The sequence below is a fragment of the Cyprinus carpio genome, chromosome B8 (assembly GCF_018340385.1).
Source record: "Cyprinus carpio isolate SPL01 chromosome B8, ASM1834038v1, whole genome shotgun sequence".
Lineage (NCBI taxonomy): Eukaryota > Metazoa > Chordata > Actinopteri > Cypriniformes > Cyprinidae > Cyprinus > Cyprinus carpio.
The window spans coordinates 1,926,604-1,950,354 of NC_056604.1; the positions used below are offsets into that span (position 1 = coordinate 1,926,604).

Genomic DNA, 23,751 nt, shown 5'->3' on the forward strand with positions numbered 1-23,751 from the left:
ATTGACATTAATCAAATCAGCAAAATGTTTCTTGAGCAGCTAATCCATCATGCATTAGAATGATTTCTGCAGATCATGTGGACACTGAAGACTGGAGTAATGCTGCGGAATAAATACAGCTGCGCATCACAGAAATAAATTACAGTTTAACAGAGATTCATATAAAAATAGCTATTTTGACTAGTAGCACATATTTCTCTATTTTTCCCCCTCATTTTTGAATCACACTAAATGCAGGCCTGTGAGCACAAAACCCACACAACGACAAACAAAACTTTAATTTAAAAAACATAATTTATTACCCACAACTTGTGGCCCTCCAGTGTATAGACAATATTTTAAATAATAATAATAATAATAACAAAAATGACACACAACCATAATAAACAAACACTAATAATTGAAAGTGCAAAATACAAAAACACTATCATAGTATCCCAATAACGCTCAAACAACACTGACACACATTATAAAAACACAGAGTAGCATCTTCTCTGCTCACTGGACACCAGAATCTATTTTTGTGCAATTTGCTTTCATGCAGGTGAACTAGTTCTTGCCAAATGCATTTGATTTAATATAGTAACTCTAATATATATATATCTATATATATATATATATATATATATATATATATATTATATATCTATATATATATATATATATATATATATATTTGCACACAAATGATTCCCATAATTTATTCACATAGAGGACTGTAAACTGCTTTTCCTGCCTTTAAACAGCTATTTTATAAAAATGTTCTAGAAGTGCAGTGCTGTGGACAGAAGCAGGTTACACTGAATCAGGTTTAGCAGTGTACAAACTGAAACAAGGGCAGCCGCTGGTTGTGTGTTTGTGTTTGCTTCAGTTTTTTATCAGTTCTCTGGGTGGCGTTTGGTTCATTTTGGCTGATTCTGGTGGTTTATTTATTTGTGGTTGTGCGAGCATGTGTGTGGTGGAAAAACAGCTGAATAGAGTGATTTGTTTTGTTTTTGGCCAAATATTTATTTAAAGCATTTGTGCAGAAATTTTTGCTTTGGTTGTCGCTCGTTTTATTTGGACGGAGAGCATCTGCTGTGCCTGTTTGACCATAAAAACACATCTACACACCAAACTGCTGCAAACTCTGTTTCTGTCAATCCAGTCTGACCTCAGATAATTCATACTGCATTACATTTATGATTGCAGTAACGTTTGCACGAGCTCTGCGCTGTTCATTACATTTCCCCAGAGCGGGATGACAATCAATTTTGATTTGACAGGAAATATTATTATTACCTGTTAATATTGTGCTGCTGGGAGTGAGAATGAAAAACTAAAGGAATCAGATGCAAAAGGTTCATAACCAGCAACGAGAATACTGCACGACATACTGCACGACACAAACAATCAGAGCAGATTTCATGTGGAATATACAGCTGTGATATTAACCATAAATCACCATAAATCAAAACAATTAACAACTGATGGAACCAACCATATTTTTTAAAAATATTTGTGAATAAATATTTAACACCTATGAATAGGTCTGGTAACATTTCACAATAAGGTTCCATTTGTTAACTACATTATTTAAAAAAAAAAAAATTCTAAAGCAATTATTGATCTCAGTTCATGTTAATTTGTATGTGTTAATATATTTATTGGACCTGAGATAACATGACTCAACAATGAACAGTCAACAAAAAATGAATAAATACTGTAACATACATATATATATATATATATATATATATATATTATATATATATATCTAATGTCTTTTTTTTTTTTTATTACTGGATAGTTGTTCAAATCAGACTTGTTCTCAAAGTAATTTTTCAGGATAATTTGGGAGCTGATTTGACTGAAACATTGAAAAGAACCCGTGTCAACAGAAAGATTCGGTCCAAATCTGACATCACTGCAGCATCTGAGCAGTTTTTACTCTATAGAAAAGCAAAATTAGGTCTAGGAAATGTTTTAGGGAAGGAAAATAACTTGAAAAATGTGCATACAGTGGTGGCCAAAATGATATTAAAACACTAGTATTTTCACACACACACACACACACACACACACACACAAAGGTTTTAAGTCGTTATTTCTATCTTTTGCTGTAGTGTGGGGGTTTTTTGAAGCGTCTTGGAGACGTCTCCACAGTTCTTCTGGATTGAGTCTGTTTCTTCATGTGATTCCAGACAGACTGATGATGATCAGATCAGATCTCTGTGTGCAGCACAAACTAAAATCTCACCGGATTATTACAAGTAATGGCAAAACGAGTGTTTGGAAATATAAACTGATATTTCCTACTGACACTCTACAGCAAAATATAGCAAAACTTACTTAAAAACATTTTTTAGCTGCTGAAAATACTAGTGTTCTAATTTGACCACCACTGTATATCATCAGCATTAATAAATGCGAGAGATTTAAAATCCCACAATATTTCTGTAATAACTGTGGGATACCTGTGTAATGTAATTAACATTTAGAAACTTTGTGGGCGGTATAGGATTTTATTTTTATTTTTTCAATATGTTTTTGAAAAGTTTGGGTGTGTGGACTATACATTCTTGCATGATTTTTTACTGTTTCACACATATATTTTTTGCTTTTTATATATACTACATTTTAAAAAGTTAGGGGTCAGTAAGATTTTTTTTAATTTACTTACAAACAGTAATATTGTGAAATATTTTTACAATTTCAATTAAGTGTTTTCTATGTGAATATCTTTTACACTGTAATTTATTCCTGTGATCAAATATGAATTTTCAGCATTTTCAGTGCCACCTGATCCTTCAGAAAATCATTCTAATATGCTAATTTTGCTGCTCCAGAAACATTTTCTGATTATTATCAGTTGAAAACAGCTGTGCTAACCAATATTTATGTGGAAACTGTGATGCATCTTATTTCTCAGGATTCTTTGATGAATAGAAAGTTCAAGAGAACAACATTTATTTGAAATAGAAATATTTTGTAACATGATGAATGTCTTTAATGACACTTTTGATCAATTTAATGCATCCTTGATGAATAAAAGCATTACTGTCTTTAAAAAAAATGAAATCTCGCTGACCCAGCAAATGCATTCATTGTATCTGTTCATACTCACATCCTCAGCTCTATTCCTTGAGCTAGATCATTTGTTTTCTTCATAATGATAACGATCACTTCCAACAGGTCAATATTCACTCATCGGCTCGGCTCTATTTTAAGCTTTGGAACAAATAACTGCTGATGAAACAGGAGAAATAAAGAGGCACTTAATTAAGTAAAAGTCCAATGAATTAAATCTGCTGCATCAGCCGGTGAGAGCCTCACACAATCACTGGACATTAATAATGCCACTAATAGCAATACATCCCAGACAAAAGAGTAGAGAAGAAATACAGAAAGACCAAAGTCAAATCAGTCTCCTTTTGCTGAAGGAGAGGGTTTATTTCACAGGAAACACAGACATGCAACAAGATTCATAACTGATTCATTAAGACACGTATCATAAAAAGCCCTTGTATTGTTTTCATCAAACAATAATTCATCTGATATTTGAAATCAATTCTCTTAATGTACATGTTAATTCTATTGCCTGTAAGAGTCTATGATATGACGAAACAAATCCATGCGGTTTTATATGACTTCATATGAGAGGCCAAATGAAGAAAAAAATAAAAAATAAAATAACATCATTAAAAATCTGCCCCCAGAAACACACATTAACATCAACCACTTCACCATTTATCAATGTCCTCTACATATAAATTCAGAAAGATCTCCATGAAGAGCAGGTTTGAGGTTGTGACACACTTAAATGTGTGCCAGCTACAAAATTATTCTCCTCAGAAAGCGCATTTCCTTCTGGGAAACAGCTTTTCTCGATCCTGCTATTTCAGTTCCATCAAATGCATTTCATTATAAAACGCTAATGAATCTGGGATGACGGATTTGGCTCGGATCAGTTCATCAGCGGCTCTTTTTAGGTACCATACGGTCTGAAATCACCTGACTGATCCGCCGTCTCTACGTGAGACTCTCACCTTCCACTGCGATTCACACCCAAAGCCAACAGCCGCAATAAACACTAAATACAGATACGCATCTATTATGGCAAGCTATTTTAACATTTAATCCTTAAAACATCTTTTCTCACACTACTAGTACTTTTTTTAGCTACTAGTATCTAATCCATTAGGTGCTAGTTCTTATTCTTTAGCTGTTAGTACTTATTCTTTAGGTACTAGTACCTTTTTAAAAGATACTGTTACTTATTTATTTGGTACTAGTTCTTATTTATTAGATAACCTTTTTAAAAGATACTGTTACTTATTTGTTTAGAGAGTCGGACTCCCAATCGAAGGGTTGTGTTCGAGTCTCGGGCCGGCAGGAATTGTGGGTGGGGGGAGTGCATGTACAGTTCTCTCTCCACCTTCAATACCATGACTTAGGTGCCCTTGAGCAAGGTATCGAACCCTCAACTGCTCCCCGGGCGCCGCAGCATAAAAAATGGCTGCCCACTGCTCCGGGTGTGTTGTTCACAGTGGTGTGTGTGTGTTTCACTGCTCTGTGTGTGTGCACTTCGGATGGGGTAAATGCAGAGCACAAATTCTGAGTATGGGTCACCATACTTGGCTGAATGTCACGTCACTCACTCACTTACTGTATTGGTGTTAATTAATTAGATATTTTTTTCTTTAATTTAAGTTTTTTTAATGTTTTGATATATAATTGTTAATATTTTATATTTTATTGTTTATAGTAAAATTTTTGATATTAGTATCCATTTCATTAGCTAACAGTACTTAATCTTTAGGTACTAGTACCTTTTTAAAAGATACTGGTAGTCATTAATTAGACACTACTAACAATAATGAAAGGCGTTTTAACATTTAATTTATAAAACGTACTAGTATCTATTTGAGTGATACTTGTACCTTTGTTAGCTACTAGTATCCATTTCATTAGCTAACAGTACTTAATATTTAGGTACTAGTACCTTTTTAAAGCTACTAGTTGTCATTAATTAGATACTACTAACAATAATGCAAGGCGTTTTAACATTTAATTTATAAAATGTCCTAGTATCTATTGACTGATACTTGTAACTATTTTGTTAGCTACTAGTAGGATATTCCATTAGGTATTAGTACTTTTTTTATTTAGATACGAGTTCTTATGTATTAGATACTAATACTTATTTCATCAGTGAGTAGTAAATACTCTTCTATAACTAGCGACATGTGTATGTGCATAGTATTAATAAATATTCATTAGATTATTATTAAGAATTCATTTAAGTATTATTAAATACTATTATTTTTCTTTAGGTACAAGTACCCTTTCAATAGATACCAGTAGTTATTCATTAGGTATTAGTTCTTATTTGTTAGACACTAGTATTTTTTGTAATCATTACTAGCAACAACTTTTATTATACTAGTCACAACTGATTTTTACTTGTCGTATACTATGACTATTACTACTATCTAAAAATAAGTTCTAGTATCTATTTAATAGGTACAAGTACCTCAAAAATAAGTACTAGTACCTAATTAATAATTTCTAGTATCTAAAAATATGGACTAGTCACAATTGGAATACATACTACACTAAACAGAACTGAACAGTTGATATCTGAAAATCCAAAATGTGTTAGAAACAATAGAATAGTTACTAGTCACTACTGAAACAAGTACTAATATCTAATGAATAAGTACTAGTAGCTTTTTAAAAAGGTACGAGTACCTAAAGAATAAGCACTAGTAGCTAATGAATAAGTACTACTACCTAATGGAATAGATACTAGTAGCTAAAAAACAAGTACTAGTATCATGAGATAGATATTAGTATGTTTTAAGGACTAAATGTTAAAATGGCTTGCCATTGGTCATTCTGACGAGTCACAACAAGACGAGTAAAAAAGCAGCTGTGACTAGTGAGAGAATTTTTACTAGTAACAGTTACAATAGAAACTAGAGTTTCAGAAATAAGTACTAGCACCTAATAAATAACTACTAGTATGTAAAAAATATGTACTAGTCACAAACTGGAATACATAATAGTCAGAACGAATAGTTGATATCTGAATGACAGATCCCTATAGATGTGAATAGCAATCATCTGAAATGTGTTAAATGTTAATGTTAAAGCCCTAAAAACCTTACTGACTTATGTTTTTAGTGCACTTCCTGCAAATATGGAAAAAATAAAGGGTCTCAATTAAATATGTGCAGTTTATTTCCTGTTTGCACCTCGAGATAATGATGGCTGCATCAAAACTTCAAAGCAAAAGGCTTGTAAAGTATGTCAACATAAAGATACGACAAAGATTTTTGGTACATGTTATCTTTAAGGTGTCTAGTATTGATATATGAATTCACATTTATTCAGTTTTGTTGAGTGTGGTTATAGAATGAGTAAACATCAATAGTGACCGGTGGGATAACAGTGAATTTAGATATACACATAAATCCAATTGCAGTTGTTAGTGAAAATTACACAAAAAAATGTTGCAATGACAAAATATTGCACTAAATTAAGTTCAAATGATACAAAAAATTTCCAATATTGATGTTGTAATACTGGTAGCATTAATATAAAAATTTGATAATGTATCTTTAAAAAAAAAGTAACAATTTTGAAAAACGTTGATGGTTGTACTTTTTTTTGTCTTTTATCTCAGTATTCCTATCAATGTTGTATAAGGGTTTTTTATGCATAATAGTAACCCTAGAATGTGATCAAACAGTTTAAAATAGCTGAGTTAAGATATATATAAAAAAAAATTATGACTGGAGAAATATGTTAATTCAGTACACACATTATCCTATTCGGTCATGACCATAAAACAACATTTTTCACACACTTTTCCAAACAATTTCAAAAAATAATTATTGATTATTTCAAAGGGGATACTAATGACACATCATTTGGAAATGTTCATGTCTGGGAAAAATTTGGGATTAAACGGGTTAAAATAGCTTGCCATACAACTATTTCAAATCAATCGTTCCACCTGAAAACATCTCTAATCTCCCTAAAAAGCTCATAATCAACATGCAGCTTAGAGGACGATGCTCCGCCTCACTATAAAACCATGTGGACAGGTGATAAATGATCTAATTAGGTCTAATGAGGGGAGTCTAATTAGTCACCTTTGAAAAGAGCGCACAAAGCATGCTGGGTAAAAACACAACATCTGCTCGGATGAAAACAACGATCAACGCATCTCTACAGAATTGCATAATCGGTCCAAGTCTCTCATAAATTCTCTCACAGGATATTTTCAACTAAGATCCATTTTATCCTTTTTCTTTTTATCATATCTTTCAGAAAGTACACATAGACTATGAAAAAGATGAAGAAGAACAATGCATAAAGCCACAGTGCCTGTACAAACCCAGTTCAAATGCATATCTCAAACATGCCTTTCAATTTACAGTACCTTCACAAATGTTTCTTAATGTCTAGTATTTTGGTTGTTGACGCCAAACAGTGACAGCAGTGTCGTAAAATACCACAAAAACTCGTATAATTTCTATGAGTGTCATTCTTTTGAGCATTATAATGAGAGACTACATGGGATCACTCCTTTCTTACACTACAAAATGATTGAAGTGAACTGTAAAAAAGTTCAAATGTGATTATAAATGTTATTAAATTTGGTCAAAATGTGGTTCAAAAATGTAACCTAAAAAGCCATTATTGTCAAGATTTCTTTTTGATACAAATAGCTTCAGAACTGCACTGATGGTTTATTAACCAAACGTATTTATGATTATTTATTAAATAAAACTACTGAAAAAACATTTTTGTTAATTAAAAAAGAACTAAGATAAAATACTTTATTTTATTTCAGCTAGTTGCCAAAGCAATCTTTTTATTTGTTGTTTAGTTGAACTGAAAAATAAAAAACTAATAAACATTAATAATAATAAAAAGGTTATATTTAAATGTAATGTTAAAATTTGTTAAAATGGTTACAAAAAGTAACCAAATGAAATAAAAGAAATAAAAAAAACGATACAGACAGTTTAAATAATGACAAATAATGTAACACAAAAATGGCAAAATACACAATACAATTACTAAAACTTAAAATATGTATGTATATATTAATAAAAATGTTAATGACACCGAAATAACACTTTCATTCTCCAATCTCCAAAGTTACACTGGAATTTGTACAGGCTCAAACAATGCAAAGGCATTTTTAAGAAACTCCTGTGATATCAGACGGAGCAGTGCTTATATGAATGACGGATGAAATATTCCCTGCAGATATATAAAGGTACATGACCCATTTGGGTGGGCAAAGTTAAAGTCACACAAACAAACCCTTCCCACCGACATCATCGACAGCAAACGGCGATCATTGCTTGAACGGCACGACTAATATAAGACGCTCAGAACACGGTAACAGTCCCTGACGTTATACTGACAAACTGTCAGATTCAACAAAAAGCATGTATCAAATATGTACACGTGTGTATATGTGTGTGTGTAGATATATGTGCGTCATGTGTAAGTATAAAAATAATTTAAACGCTTCAAAGATATATCACACTCTTAAATGTATGTGTTTATATGTTGACTTCTATATATTGTACTCTATTGAGTTCTTCTAAGCATTACAAGACACGAGAGTAACTAAAGATGCGTACAGGCATTTCAAGACACAGTCAGAGAGATTCTGCGTTTCTGGATAGAGGAAGACTGCAGATCTGTGGGATGTTCAATCATCCACAGCGTTAAAAACAACATCATCTATGAGTCTTCAGAGCCGTTCACACTTACAGCTAAAATGTCATGAAATACCACTACTGTTCAATTTTTTATTTTATTTTTTTTGGAAGAAATTAATATATTTAAACACTAAGAACACATGAAATCGATTAAATTGACAGTGAAGACATGTGGTATAATGTTACAAAAGATTTCGATTTCTAATAACATGCTGTTCTTTTGAACTTTCTATTCATCAATGTAGCCCTAAAAATGACGGCTTCTGCAAAAACTGTGTTCAACATTGATAATAATCAGAAATGTTTCTTGAGCAGCAATCAGCCTATTTGAATGATTTCTGAAGATCATGGTGACACAGAAGACTGGAGTAATGATGCTGAAAAATACAGCTTTGACTATATATTCACATAGAAAACTAAATTAAAAATGATATTTCACAATTTGACTGTTTTTACTGTTTTACCGAAATTTTTGAGCAAACAAATGCAGGCCTGGTGAGCAGACGAGACTTATTTCCAAAAAATTTTAACTTTAAAAACTGTGAGATTATATATTACGTGCAAACAAAAAAAAAAAAAAAAAAAAAAAAAAAAACAAAAAAAAAAAAAGATTTAGAATGCAAAGATATTTCTGAATAGCTGTAAACAGAAAAAAACAATGGTTATGAAAACCAAAAGCTTGGTTTGTTGCTGTAAAACGCTGTCAGTGTGAACGGCCCTTCAGAGCCGCGGTTACGATGGTGTCACGATCTTTGGCTTCCAGATGACACACAAACATGTATCAGGAGTCACCGCAGAAATACAACCACCGTTCACAGGACCCAGGAGGAAAACGTCTCTGAACGTCACAAAACCGGCAGGAATGTCTGGAAACGTAGTTTGAGTCGTGATTTTATCTGCTACTGAAACGCTCTCTTCAACAAACATGAGGGCTGTGTTCAGAACAGAGGCAGAACATACTACTAGTTCTACAGTATCTAGTACTTTTTACATGTCAATTTTCTGTGCATGATCCAATGCATTTGACTTATCTATCTGCAACTGGAGCACACTGTGTGAAATAGACTGTAAGGGCATTATGACAGTGTTTCTTCAACCTTTTTTTGCCTCCAAGGGCCCTCATTGTCCAACTAACCATATTTAAATAACATAAAGCCCTATGTTTTGTTTTACAAAATGCATTTTTACTGTGAAACTCCTGGTTTCTGAAATAAAAAGCAGCTAAATACTCATAATTAAAGTTTTAAATAATTACATTTCAGGATTGTAGATGTTTTAGGAGCAGAAGGTTTCTTGCTCCTTTTAACCCATGAATTTGCATGACTTTTCCAGTCTTTCCTGATTTACTGTGATAAACAATTAAGCATAAGCTTAATTTTTACTTCTACAATTTCTACCCGATAAAATATTTTATAGCTTGGCATAGCTAGTAAAATGTATATTGATTATAAAAGTGCCCAAGGAGGTTTAATTTTTATTAATTTATATGATTTTTTCAAGATACAGATATCACAATTTCTTATCCAGGTTTTTTTAAAAAAACCTTTGTTCAGTGTTAATCTACTGTCATTATATTTATTTAATTGATCATTTATGTTACCATTTTATGGTTATTTAATCAGTGATTTATTTATTTATTTTCTATTTTTCATTTTAGTTTTAAAGGATTACGATGTGTGTCGCTTGCACTAGTTACTGCTTCTTTTTTATGTCTATATAGTTTTGTTTCTTATTTTGCTTCAGTTTTAGTTTTAGTTATTTTAGTACTAGTACTTCAGGTTAAACTAAATGAAAATGAGAAATTCTGTTTTGGCAATAGCTGAAATAAAGATATCTCTCTCTTTTAAAATGTAATTTTATTTTAGTATATTTGATGTTGTTTTTATTATTCCAATTAACAATTTTAGTTACTTTTGGTTTGAGTTTTTACTCAAAATGTTTTTTTTTTTTTTTTTTTTTTTGCTTTGACTTTAGCTTATTTAAATGCTTGTTTTGTCTTTTTTTAATTATATTTTAAATCATTTAAGTAATTTTGAGGCCCGACCCCCTGGTTGAGAACCACTGCACAAAATGCTCAACTTTATTTCCAGTGACAAATGAACTAGAAATGTCAGCCACAATTTTTACTATTATTTTGATTCATTATTTGATCATTTGACTGCCTTAAATTCTCACTTTAGTGCACAAAAATTTTAATAAAAAATTGGCAACAATTGCATTTATTCAACATCATAACTGGACGCCACTCGCCACATGCAATTTTAAAAAGGACAATTATTTAAAAACATTCATCAATGAAATAACGCCTTGCATTTTAAAAAAATAGTACTGTATACTGTGTGCAGTATTCTAGTAAAGTAGTATGCCAGTATTTCAGCAATCCAAACACAGCACAAGATTCAAACCCGCCTATGCTACAGAAAAACCACGCTCTCAGATCAATGACATAAAAGAGAAACAAAGCAAGAAAGATATGAATCATTGCATATTTCAATAGAAGACATCCCATTGTATCTTATTCATTCTAAAAAGCTAAAAGCGCCACACAGAAGGATCCTCAAATCTCAGCGTTCTTCCGTTTGAGCTCCGCTAATTGCTCTGAAGTTCAAAGGAGCACACCAGCCGAGAGCTGAATGTTTTCAAGCGCAGATATTTTATGCATCGCTTGCACAAACATCAAAAAAAACAGCCCAGAAAATCTGCTATATGGATCCATCTACACCGATTTCCCCCTACAAACGCAATAACTACAGGCTTCCTCCTTTAATCGTGTTACATATATTTGAGGCTAAACTGATGCTGTTTTCAAGCAGAAAACATCAGGAAAAACTGGTCTGAAAGTGATGCAGTTTAAAAAAATCAACATGTGAAACAAAAAACTTCCATGTTATTCCAATGGAATGCGGTTAGACATTGGATGCAGTAGACCCATATATCAAGAAACGGAATGAATTTTCATCTGATATTTGGTGATTCTTGAGATCATCTTCATCAGCTAACAACTGGCAGATTAACAGAGGTGTTCATTTAGCTTACAAACCCGGCCAACATTTTTTAGTAAATAATGGGTAAAAAATAGGTAAGCTTTATTTTAATTTTATAAAGACTCTGCTGCATTAAGCAGCAGCAACACTGTGTTTTGTTACTGAATGAATCCATGTTTTTGAACAAAACCGAGTGCGAGCCAATATTCCAGTGACTGATTCATAAAGACAGTCACTTTCTTCTGAGCTTTGAAAAGAATCAGCTGTTTCAATGAATCAAGTGAGCCAATGATTCAGTGGCTCATTCGTGAAAGAAAAGTCACTTTCTTAATTTCTAAAAGAATCAGCCGCTTGAATGAATCCAGTGAGCCAATGATTCAGTGACTCTCGCTCATAAAGATGTCACTTTCGCTTTCTGAAAGAATCTGCTGTTTGAATTAACCAAATGAGCTATCGATTCAGTGATCAATATAAAGACAGTCACTTTCTCATAATTTCTGAAAGAATCAGCCAGCTTGAAATGAATCCAGTGAGCTATCGATTCAGTGACTGCTTCATAAAGACAGTCACTTTCTTCATTTCCCTGAAAGAATCAGCTGTTTCCCATTTAAAGTGAGCCAATGATTCAGTGACTCATTCATAAAGACAGTCACTAGCTTCATACTGAACGAATCAGGTATTTGATTGAATTGAGTGAGCCAATGATTCAGTGACTCATTCAAAAGACAGTCACTAGCTTCATACTGAACGAATCAGGATTTGATTGAATCAAGTGAGCCAATGATTCAGTGACTCATTCATAAAGACAGTCACTAGCTTCATTACTGAACGAATCAGGTATTTGATTGAATTGAGTGAGCCATTTATTCATTGACTCATTCCTTAAAACAGTCACTTGCTTCATTACTGACTGAATCAGACATTTGAACAAATCGAGTGAACCAATGATTTATTAAGACAGTCGCTAGCTATATTTTTCAGTGAATCAGCCATTTGAATGAATCAGTGACTCGTTCATAAAGAGAGTCACCTGCTTCGTTTCTGACTGAATCATCGGCTTGAATAAATCGGTTGGATGAATAATTCAACGACTCACTTATTAAGACTTGCCTTTGCCTACTACAGGTTTTACTTTCAAATTCATTTCATTTTTTAAAAACCATATTCCCAAAAAAAGAATCTTAAAAAAAAACTTTTTTCATAAAACAAAATAAATATCATTTGGGGGGGATTTCTCTGATTAATCTGCGACATGTAATTAAAAATTTAAACATTTGAATACTGACACCCCTAGATAAATATTATCTTTAGAGGCCGCCACTGGAAAACCCTTCGGAAACCACAAATGTGTTGTAACAACTCCACATCCCGGTCAAACCCAATGCATTCTGGGTACCTTTAAAAAAAAGAGCATCGCGGAGTAGAGAGAAGAAAAAAGCTGTGACAGTGAATGAGAAACGTTTAAGTAATTTTACTGATTCATCACTACCATCCACATCTCCTCGTCTCTCCCGGGGTCAGCAAAACCGTCGTTCCCAAGAGGTCAAAGGTCTCTCCCGCGGTCGGGAACTCCTATTTTGAGTGTTTGTTTGGTGCGGACCGCCTCAGTCCTTCTTTGTCCTCTCCTACCCCTGAGGGGCCATTTTCCTCTCACTTGTCCAAATTGGGGTCGGGGAACCCGGGCCCGGATTTTTGGAGCCGAACTCGGTCTTGTTAAACCGTTCCCACCATTTTGGTCCGCTCTCCCTGGTGCTGACGCCCCGTGTGGATAAAAAACGGGGTCCCACCTGATTAGAAACTTAACACCTAAAATAGAAAACAATTAAACCTGCATTCCAGCGCGCTCGATAAGCCTTTTTCCCACCAGGAACTTCCCCAATGGGGACTTTGGGTTGTGTTTGAAAACCCGCGGAACCGGGACTAACAAAATTTCCGGTAAAAAAATGCGAAAGCCCCCTGCTGGAGGTATTTTTTTTCAAAGATCCGAACTTTCGTGGGCGGGTTGGGCACTGAGCGCTGATTTTTTTGAGTTCCGCGTTGGTTTCAACCACCTTTTTTTATTGGAAAATTTTCAAAATTTTACTTTTATCGTGTCGGGAAATGTTTTTAAAAAGTATTTTCGGGCAGAAGTATTTTTTAAACTATTTCTGGGGTTTATTTAAAAAGACAGCGCCTTTTTAAAATCTGTTTCGCCGTTTGGGAGAGGGGAAAAAACTTGAAAACATGTCTTACCCCGAGCACCCAACTCAGCCACTGTTTGATTTCTTTTATGGTTACCATAAATGAAATTTCTTTTGGGAAAATCAACGGTAATTTTTCGTCTTTATTCAATTTATCTATATTTAAAATGAAATAAAAGAAAAATTGATAAAATTTCATTTCATTTTTGGGCTGTATAGGAACACTTTCCCCCGAACAACACTTTTTCTCGCATATTTTCAAATGAAAACGAAGGAGGGAGTGGTTTTCATATCCTATTTCTTTTTTTGTAAATATACTGGGAAAATTGCAGTGCCAAGCGACTGACTGATGTTATCAATTCCTGCTGTTTGCAGAATTCCGGACTGCTCGTCCCGTTCACGGGGGATCAAACCCCCCATCGCCCCCCGAAAAACCAAAAAACCCGGGATGTCCAAATTTTGCGTACTTTTTTGGAGAAAAAGCGGCGACCTACCACCAACCCATTTGCCCCAATCTTTTTGGATTTTTAATATAAATTATATTTTATACAAAAATGTTAAAATAAAGTATTAATATTTGTCAATATCACACACTCTACACCCTTGACTATTAATATTTTTTCAAATAAATTTATTTGCATTAGGTTCTATATAATTTATTAAAAAATTTGTACATTTATGTACTGTTTTATTTTTTTTTTAAAATATATTTTATATTTAAAATTTTTCTTTTATATTTGATTAAAAACTTTTAAAAATTTTTTTTATTTTTTTGTTTTTTGGGGGGGATTTTTAATTTCACTTTTTGTTTCCTTTTTTTAAGTTTTTAAAATCATTTTAACTGTTTTAGAATTTCTTAATTTATTATTTAAATTTTTTATATAAATTGAATTTATTTTTATTTTCCTTTTTATTCATTTTTTATTTGGGATTTTAAATTTTAAAATATTATATAATTTTTAATTTTATTATTTTAATTTTTTAAAAATTTTTTATAAAATATTTAAAATTTTTTTTTGTTTTTTTTTTGATTAAGTTTTTAATTATTATTTGGTTTTTATTTATATATTATATTTGATTTTTTATCTTTATTTTTTTATTTGTTATTCTAAATTGAATTTCAGTTTTTTTTGTAGTTTTATTTTTTTTTTTACTTTTTTTTATTTTTTTTTTTTTTTTTTTTAGTTATATTTTTATTTATTTTTTTTTTATTTTTTATTTTTTTTTTTTATTGTTCTATTTAATTCTTTTCAATTTTTCCGGGATTTTTTGTTACTTTATAAACTTTATAAATTTTTTTTTTTTTTTTGTGGATTTATTTTTTTATGTTTTGATATTTTTCTATTAATTTTTTATTTTTTTTTTTCTTTTTTGTTTTTTTTTTCATTTGTTTCTTTTTTTTTATTTGTCTTTTTAATTTTTGTATTCTTTTTTTTCCCCCACACCCGTCCCACCCCCCCCCCACCCCTCACCCCCCCCCCCCCCCCCCCAAAAACCCCACCGCGTTACGCCCCCCCCCACTTTACCCCCCCACCACCCCGCCCCCACAACCATTACACCCCCCCCCCGGTTTTCACACCGCACCCCAACACCCCCCCCCCCACCCACCCACCCACCCCCCCACCACCCACGAAACCCCCCCCCGCCACAGCTTTTTTCCACCCCCCCCCCCCACCCCCCCAACTTTACGACCCCCCCAGCCACACACCGCACCCCGCCAACCCGAACCCCCCCCCGTTTTTTTTTTTTACCCGCCCCCCCCCCCCACCCCCCCCCACCATTTACTGATTTTTTTAAAGTTTAAGATTTTTTTTTATTTATTTGTTTTTTTTTGCCCACCCCCCCCCCCCACCCCAATTTTTACCCGCCCCCCCCCCCCCCCCCCCACCCCCCAAGTTTATTTTTTTTATGATAAATTTTTATTTTTGTATTTTTTTTTTTGTGTTATTTTTTCTTTTATTGTGTATTTTATTTTTTTTTTTTTGTTATTTTTTTAATTTTTTTTTGCTTTATTATAGTTTTTTATATTTTTTATGGTTTTTTTTTTTTGTTTTTACTTTTATATTTATTATTATTTTTTTTTATTTTTTTTTAGACAACCCCCACACACACCACACACCCACACACACACACACACACACACACCTCTCTCTCTCTCCCCACAACTCACTCAACACACACTCACACACACACACACACAACAAAACAAAAACACACACTCACACACACCTCTCTCTCTCTCTCACACACCCCACACACAAAACCACCACACACACACACACACCACACACACTCACACTCACAGGCTGCGCGGGGAAATATTAAGGGCAGATATCAGGGGAAAAGGATTTCTTACTCCTTTGATATAGTTTGCTGCACTGAGTTACATATTTTAACATTCACAACCTCATATTATTTATTAGCATCATTATAGCTATCAGCAATCATTCACATGTATAAATCTAAAAGTAAAAATAACAAAAACAGGCCTTTTAATTGTCACGTAAGAAGATGTTTTGTGCAGAATCCTTTCCTAATATGGTTTATTGTTAACTAAAACTAAAACATAAAAATTTTTTGTTTCTTTTCAATAACTGACTAAAATAAATGGAAAAAAAACTTTATTTTAGCTAGTTGCATGCAACATTTCTCAATTTCATTTAGTTTAACTTTATGTATAAAAATAAAAAAAAATAAAATAAAAAAATAAAAACTATATAAAACTATTTTGTCAACCAAAATGAAAAGGAAAAAATCTTTTTTATTTACAAAAAAATATTACAAAAAAAATAATAAATAATTTATGATCAAAAATAACATTTTTTAAAAATAATATATTTCAATTCAATAAATCAAACTGACCTAAAATTAAAAAATAATATTCAAACTTATTAAATATTACAATTAAATTTTAAAATATTTATTTAAATATCATATAAAATATTTAGATTTTAAATAATCACTATTAAATATAAAATATTTTTTGTTTTTTTATTGCCCAACTACCCAAAAATTTAAATTTTCCCCTTACAAAAAACTGTAAAAAAATTTAAAACAATATACAAAAAAAAACTATAATCAAAATTTCAAAAACTTTTAAAAAAAATCTCTTATCTACAATAACATTGAACTGTATTTCAAATCAAAAAAATACAAAAAGCTACTCTAAAAGGTGGAAAAAAAATAACTAATTTTAAAAAATACATACAAATGAAAGCTTATAAAATTTGCTATATAAATTAAACAATTGTTCTAAAGTTTAAATTTTTAAAAATGTTTCGATTTTATTTTCCCAATATAAAAAAATATTTGGTTTTTTTTTACTCCCTAACTACTCTCAAATTTAAACTACAATTACTTTTAAAACCCAACCTAACTAGAACTGCAAAAACTCCCTTTCTTGGCATTTTTGAGGGTGTTAGTGATGTTTGGGATATTTTTTATCTTTATTCTTATGATGTTGGAGTGAGTGGTGTTGATTGTGCAAAACTAGGGGCAAGTACATGAGAAAAAATTTACCCAAAAAAGGCCACCGCCCCCTTTCGGGAAATCCCCACGCAGCCGCTTCCTGTCTCATGTATGGTGAAACGGTAAAAAACAGGTGACCAAAAGCCAAACCAGGTCATTCTGCAGCACACCCTGACATATTAAATATAGTGCAGAGCCTTTTCTCTAAAAAACTTTGGGGAACGGACACAAATCTCCAGTTACATGCCTCTTCCTCAAAACCTTTTGAGTCCTCTTTAAACATCTGTGAAAAAAGGATATAATATTCTTTTTAAAAAAAAAATAAAATCCATAACATTCTTTTTTTTTTTTTAGCCTTTTTTGGTTTTGTGTTTCCAACCCCCCAAACTGATTTGCAAAAACTATTTAAAAAAAAAAAAAAAAAAAAAATTATATATATAAAATATAATTATATATACCACATAAAACAAATAACCTTTTTTACCCCTTTTGTCAGTTAAAGTATATTTACTTGGTTAAAAAAACTTTTAAATTTCTGTACAGAAAGCCGTTTACTTTAAATAAAAAAAAATTAAAAAATAAAAATATTTAAAAAAAATGAAAAAAATTTTCTTCAAATTTTAAAAACCATTCTTATATTTAAAAATTTTTGGGGGAAAAAAATTTAAACATTTATTGCAAACACCAATGAAAATAAAAAAAAAAATAATAAAAAATATTTATTTAAAATTTTTATATATTATTAAAATTTTAAAAATATAAAATAACACACCAAAAAAACAAATAAAAATCAAAACCTTTTTACCCCTTTTGACATTTACAAGTATATTTACTGGTTGTAAAAACTATTCATTTCTGTCCAGAATAAGCCTTTATTTTAAAAAAAAATACAAGAAATATAAAATAAAAAAAATAAAAATTTTTTAAATAAAATGAAAAAAAAACATTTGTACAGATTAAACTTTTTAAAATTTAATGTAAATAAAAACAAAATATTAATTCTCTCACAGCTACTACTGCGAAATACAGCTTTAAAATTTATTTTTAAAAAGAAAAAACTTCAAAATTGTCATTTTTCATTGCTTATATATTAAAATTTGTTTTTTAAAAAAAATATTAAAATTTCAGACTTTTGTTTTCTAACAAAGTTTAATTTACTTTTTTTTAGAAAGTATTCTAAATGTTAAAAAGTATTTTTTATTAAGTATTAATAATAACCTTATCCCAGCGGAAAAGATGATGACCGGTAGTCTTGGTCGGACATCCGGGAAGAATGAGGAATCACGTGGGACCCATCTTCCCAGGGCTGTGTGCCGGGTTTTTTCTCCTAAATGGCACGGTGGGACACTGCGACGCCGCCTGAGAACAACATCGACCATTAAACAAAAACAACCCCGGGAAAACCGGGGAGCTCGTGATAGGGCGCTGGACTTCACAGGCATCGGGGGGACACCAAAACTATCCACCAAAATGTGTTATTTTCATGCTTAGATGCATTCACTAAAGTGAGCAAAATAATGAGTACTGACACGCTCTTGGGTGCGCGGGACAAAAAGCAAGGACCCAGCACAAAAGCAGTCTTAAATCTCTGGGTAATTTTAGCAAAACCAAAAAAACTTGTATTTAAAATTATCCATTTTTTCTTTTATGCCAAAAACTTTTGTATATTAAGTAAAAATCTTCCTAAAAAAAAAGTTTGTAAATGCCTACCCTAAATTAAACAAAAAATTAATTTTTATTAGTAAAATGCATTGCAGAACTTCATTTAACAACTTTAAAAATGATTTTCAATATTTTAAAAATTTTTTTCTCCCCCAATTCCAGATTTTCAATAGGGACTCAGACAAATATTGTCCTCCTAACAAACCCCATCAAGGAGATTATTTACGGTTCAGATATTTTAACCCAATTTTGAAAATTGACACTTTAAAACACAATATTTTGTTTAAACACCTTTTTTAATCAAAGAGGGCTTAGAGTAACGGCTTTGTTCTAGAACGTGTTTTTAAAAAGCCAAATTTTAAACGTTCAAAACGCCAAAAATCTTTTTTATAAAAAATAAAATCTTTTTATTAAAACCTATCATATATAACAAATATTCAAATATCCTTTTTTAAACCCAAAATTTAATACCCCAATTTTTTTTTAAAAACCCACCCGTCAGAAAGCTTTTGGGTTCTTCAAAACTCTTTAATTTTTGTCTAAAGATGATCAAAAGGGCGTACAGGTTGGGGAAAGATTAAAGGGGGAGTAAAAAGACAGAATTGTTATTTTTTGGGGAGCTTCCCAAGGAACCGATAATCGGTTTTCTGAACCCCTTGAAATTGAACGATTTGCATCATTATTTCTATGTGGTGTAATGCCCTTTAAATTTTTTTGTTGAGGCATTATTAGAAATCATCAAAAATTAGTAGCGACAAGCCGTTTTTGTTACCCAGTAGAAAAAGAACAAGAGACAAACACAGCAAAAACAACATTCGCTCACACTGACCACGCTTTCATGAGAGGGGTTTTAAAATCACAGCGCTTTTGCTTTAAAAGACATTTTACCATCTAAATCGGAGAAAACACAGAATGCGGACAAAGGAAGCTTTCCCAAGTGTCCTTAGGGCTTGAACCTATTTATCCCCCCCTCATCTTACTGACCTGATGCCAATTAACCTAATCATCTGCAAATTTTCCATCCATTTTTTCTTTTTCGTAACTTACTTTTTCCGCTTTTGTTGCATCATCACAATTTTTTTAAGAAATGTTGCGCCATCAAATTAAACATTTTCTCCTTAAAAAGCACATGTCCTCAGTCTATATATTTGATATTTTTTTTAAGTTCTGCTGTTAATATAATATGGTTTTATGTGTTTTGAAAATCATTGCATTGTGTTTTTATTTACATTTTACGAAAATATTCTGCCGTAGTATTTTATCTTTTTTAGGTTTAGTTAACTATAAAAACCCCCTATAATAGTTGTTTTGTTTTTGCATAAATCTTCAGTGTTTTCCGCAGCGTGATTTCTGACAAACTGCATGGAAACCAATGGGGGTTAATTTGGACTCGCAACACAAAAGTTCTATTATGTCTTCACAGGATGCACATTCGTTAAAAATGCACCAGATTTTTTTGTACTTTCTGGCTGCAAACAAAATGTCATAAAATTGTGATAGATCCTGAAACGGGTTGGTCTGGATAAATACTATGAAGAAATGAGTAAAATCCCCCTAATGTACAACAAAACAGTGAAGGGACCCCTTCGGGGTGACTGGGGTTCTGACCTTATTGCCGTTGTTGACATGGCCACCAGACACAGAAGATGGTCCCGGGGCCGCATTTTCCAGTTTGCCGACCAGCTCGGCTTGAAGCCTTGTAGCTCAGCACTCCGTCGTACCCGGGACGCGGTGGCCAGTCGCTCCATGCAGATGGTGCAGTCCTGACGGATATCAACAGGAGTAACCCTGACACACATCTGCTGCCTCACTCATTAGCTCTGCTAGTAACAACACAACGCTGGGCTGGTCACATGACACTCACAATCACCTCATCGGGACCGTCTTGATCTTCTCTGTGTAGCGCCGACCACGTCCTCTGTTTTACCTGAAAAACAAAACAAACAGATTAGAATCAGACAGTGGAGTTTTTATCTTGTGTTGTGCAGTTTTTAATTTTGATATGTGAACTCTTCCTTAAGTCATTCTCGTTTATGCTTTTAGTTAAAATCAATCATACTAAGCCCATATGCATGCTAAAAATAAATAAAAAAATAAAATAAAACCATTTCTTTTCACATTTGTATAGAGTTATGTACAGAAAAAAATAAAATATACAAAATAAATTTAAATATAAATACAAAAAAATCAAAAAAACCTTCCTATACACTTCTGTACAGAATTAAGCTGTTTACTTCAAGGTTAAAATAAAAAATATATAAAGTAAAATATACAAAAATAAAATAAAATACAAAATAAAAAATACCAAAATATACAAAGAATAAATATATATAAAATATAAAAAAAACCATTACCCTTTGAACAGATTAAGCGGTTTATTTAAATTAAATAAAATCAAATATACAAATTATAAATATAAATAAAATAAAATGAAAAATTTTCTATTCTGCTCTTAAGAATTAGCTGTTACTCAAATTGTAAATAAATAATATACAAAAATAAAAAAAAAATCTATCACATTTATACAGTTAAGTTGCTCAGTCAATAAAACTAAATAAAATAAAATATACAAATTAAAAATACAATAAAAATACAAAAATAAGTAATATATAAAAAATAAAAATAAAACCGTTTCACCTTTGTACAGATAAGTTGTTTATTTGAATCAGAAAAAAAAAATATACAAAAAAATAAAAAAATTTATACAGCCTAATAGAATTAAACTGTTTACTCCAAATGTAAATAAAAAAATACAAAATAAAAAAAAATATAAATTAAAATTAAATAAAATCGAATTAAGCTATTTACTCAAATTGTAAATAAAAAAAATATACAAAAAAAAATAAATCTAAATTAAAAATAATAAATAATTATAAACGTTTTATAGAATTTAAAATTTCTATACAAAAAATAAATTGAAATTTAAAAAAACTAAAATAATAAAATAATTTCTATACACCTTTATAATAAAGCCATTTACTCAAATGTAAGTAAAATAAATAAATAAAAAGGGGCAAGATATAGATGTGTGTCCCTGCTTCACTAAAACTAATAAAAATAAGATTGCAGACAGAATGGATGTTATCACTTCATATGACTAGAAACCATAAAACACAACCCAGATTTTAAAGCTCTTAAATTTACACACCACCATGTTAAAGCTTTATTTAAACTTTATTTTTTCACCAAAAACGCTAAAGAGAGGATCTGTCAAATTCAGCTGACAAAAGTACTCTTCAAAACACAGAGTTCAGTGTTTATTTCTCAAAGCGCTTTTTACTCTGGGACCTTTAGCGCATGAACACACACCTGCTGTCTGGACTTCCAAACACTATTGATTCCTGACAAAAACAAATCTATCAGTACGACTAAGCAATCTATGGTAACACGGTTGAGGTGCTGTAATGTAGAGGAACCATGTCACTTTCCGTTGTTGCCCGATTCACACAAAGTCTGCTCAGATCAGCAAAAAAAGTCAGACAGAGAATCAGTCGCTAGACAAACACACACACACACACACACACACACACACACACACACACCTTGCGGAGGTGCTTTTTCTTGGTCTTCGCCTATGCTGTTGATCCCTGGCACAGGTTTCAGGTCGGTCTTGCTGATGCGGTGAGCAGGATGGGTTTAGGAGCCCGAGTCAAACCACGGGGAGCCCAGCGGCACACATGAGGATACCATCATTCCTGACACAAAGACAGACACTAATATAAGCTTAAGATGCAGATCATGGCACTGTAAGGCCAAGCTCTTGGGTTCGATTCCTGGGAAATGCATGAAGTGATAAACTGTATACCTTGAATGCAAACAAGTCGCTTTGATAAAAGGATTCTACCAAATGTATTAATGAAAATAACATAACTGTTTCTTAATTTATTTCTTTTTGTTCAAATCTTTTGTCGGCACTTGCTTTATACGTAGCGTTAAAAAAATAATTGCTATATCTTTATACACAGTTAAGCTGTTTACTTGCCGTTAAAGTAAAACTAAATAAAACCATTTCTGTACTCCTACTTACAGAGCTACTTGCATGCAAAAATACAACAAAAAATCTATACACTTTTGTGCAGAGTTAAGCTGTTTACCTGCTAAATAAAATACATAAATTTTTCATCCTAAATTCTTAATTTAAGTCTTTTGTTAAAATCATTCATTGGTACATAGTTTACTGGTCTTTTCATGAAAGTAAAAATAAAATAAATAAATAAATCACTGATAGACATCTTTAGACACAGTTAAGCTGCTTACTTGCAAAATAAAAACATTAATTCTTAATTCTAAATTCTTATTTTATGTCTTTTTATTAAAATTATTTGTTGTATTTAGTTTACTTGCATATAAAAATAAAATATAATCATTATAAATAAACAAACAAACAAATAAATAATCACCGACATACATCTTTGGACACAGTTAAGCTGTTTACTTGCAAAATAAAATATATGTTAATTTTTCATCCTAAATTCTTAATTTAAGTCTTTTTGTTAAAATTATTCATTCGTACATAGTTTACTGGTCTTTCATGAAAATAAAAAAATAAAAAAAATAAAATAAAAAAATAAAAAAATAAAATAAAATCACTGATATACATCTTTGGACACAGTTAAGCTGTTTACTTGCATGTTAAAATAAAACAATTAAAAATGATTTCTATACAATTTTGTACAAACTTAAGCTATTAACTTGCAAAATAAAACTTACTTTAATTCTTAATCC

At 31.6% G+C, this 23,751-nt stretch overlaps 1 pseudogene; it reads right to left on the bottom strand.

Annotated features, from left to right (window-relative positions):
* Positions 1-9,464: 9,464 nt before the first annotated feature.
* The window catches only part of LOC122134543, a 47,120-nt pseudogene continuing 32,833 nt past the window's right edge, over positions 9,465-23,751 (bottom strand).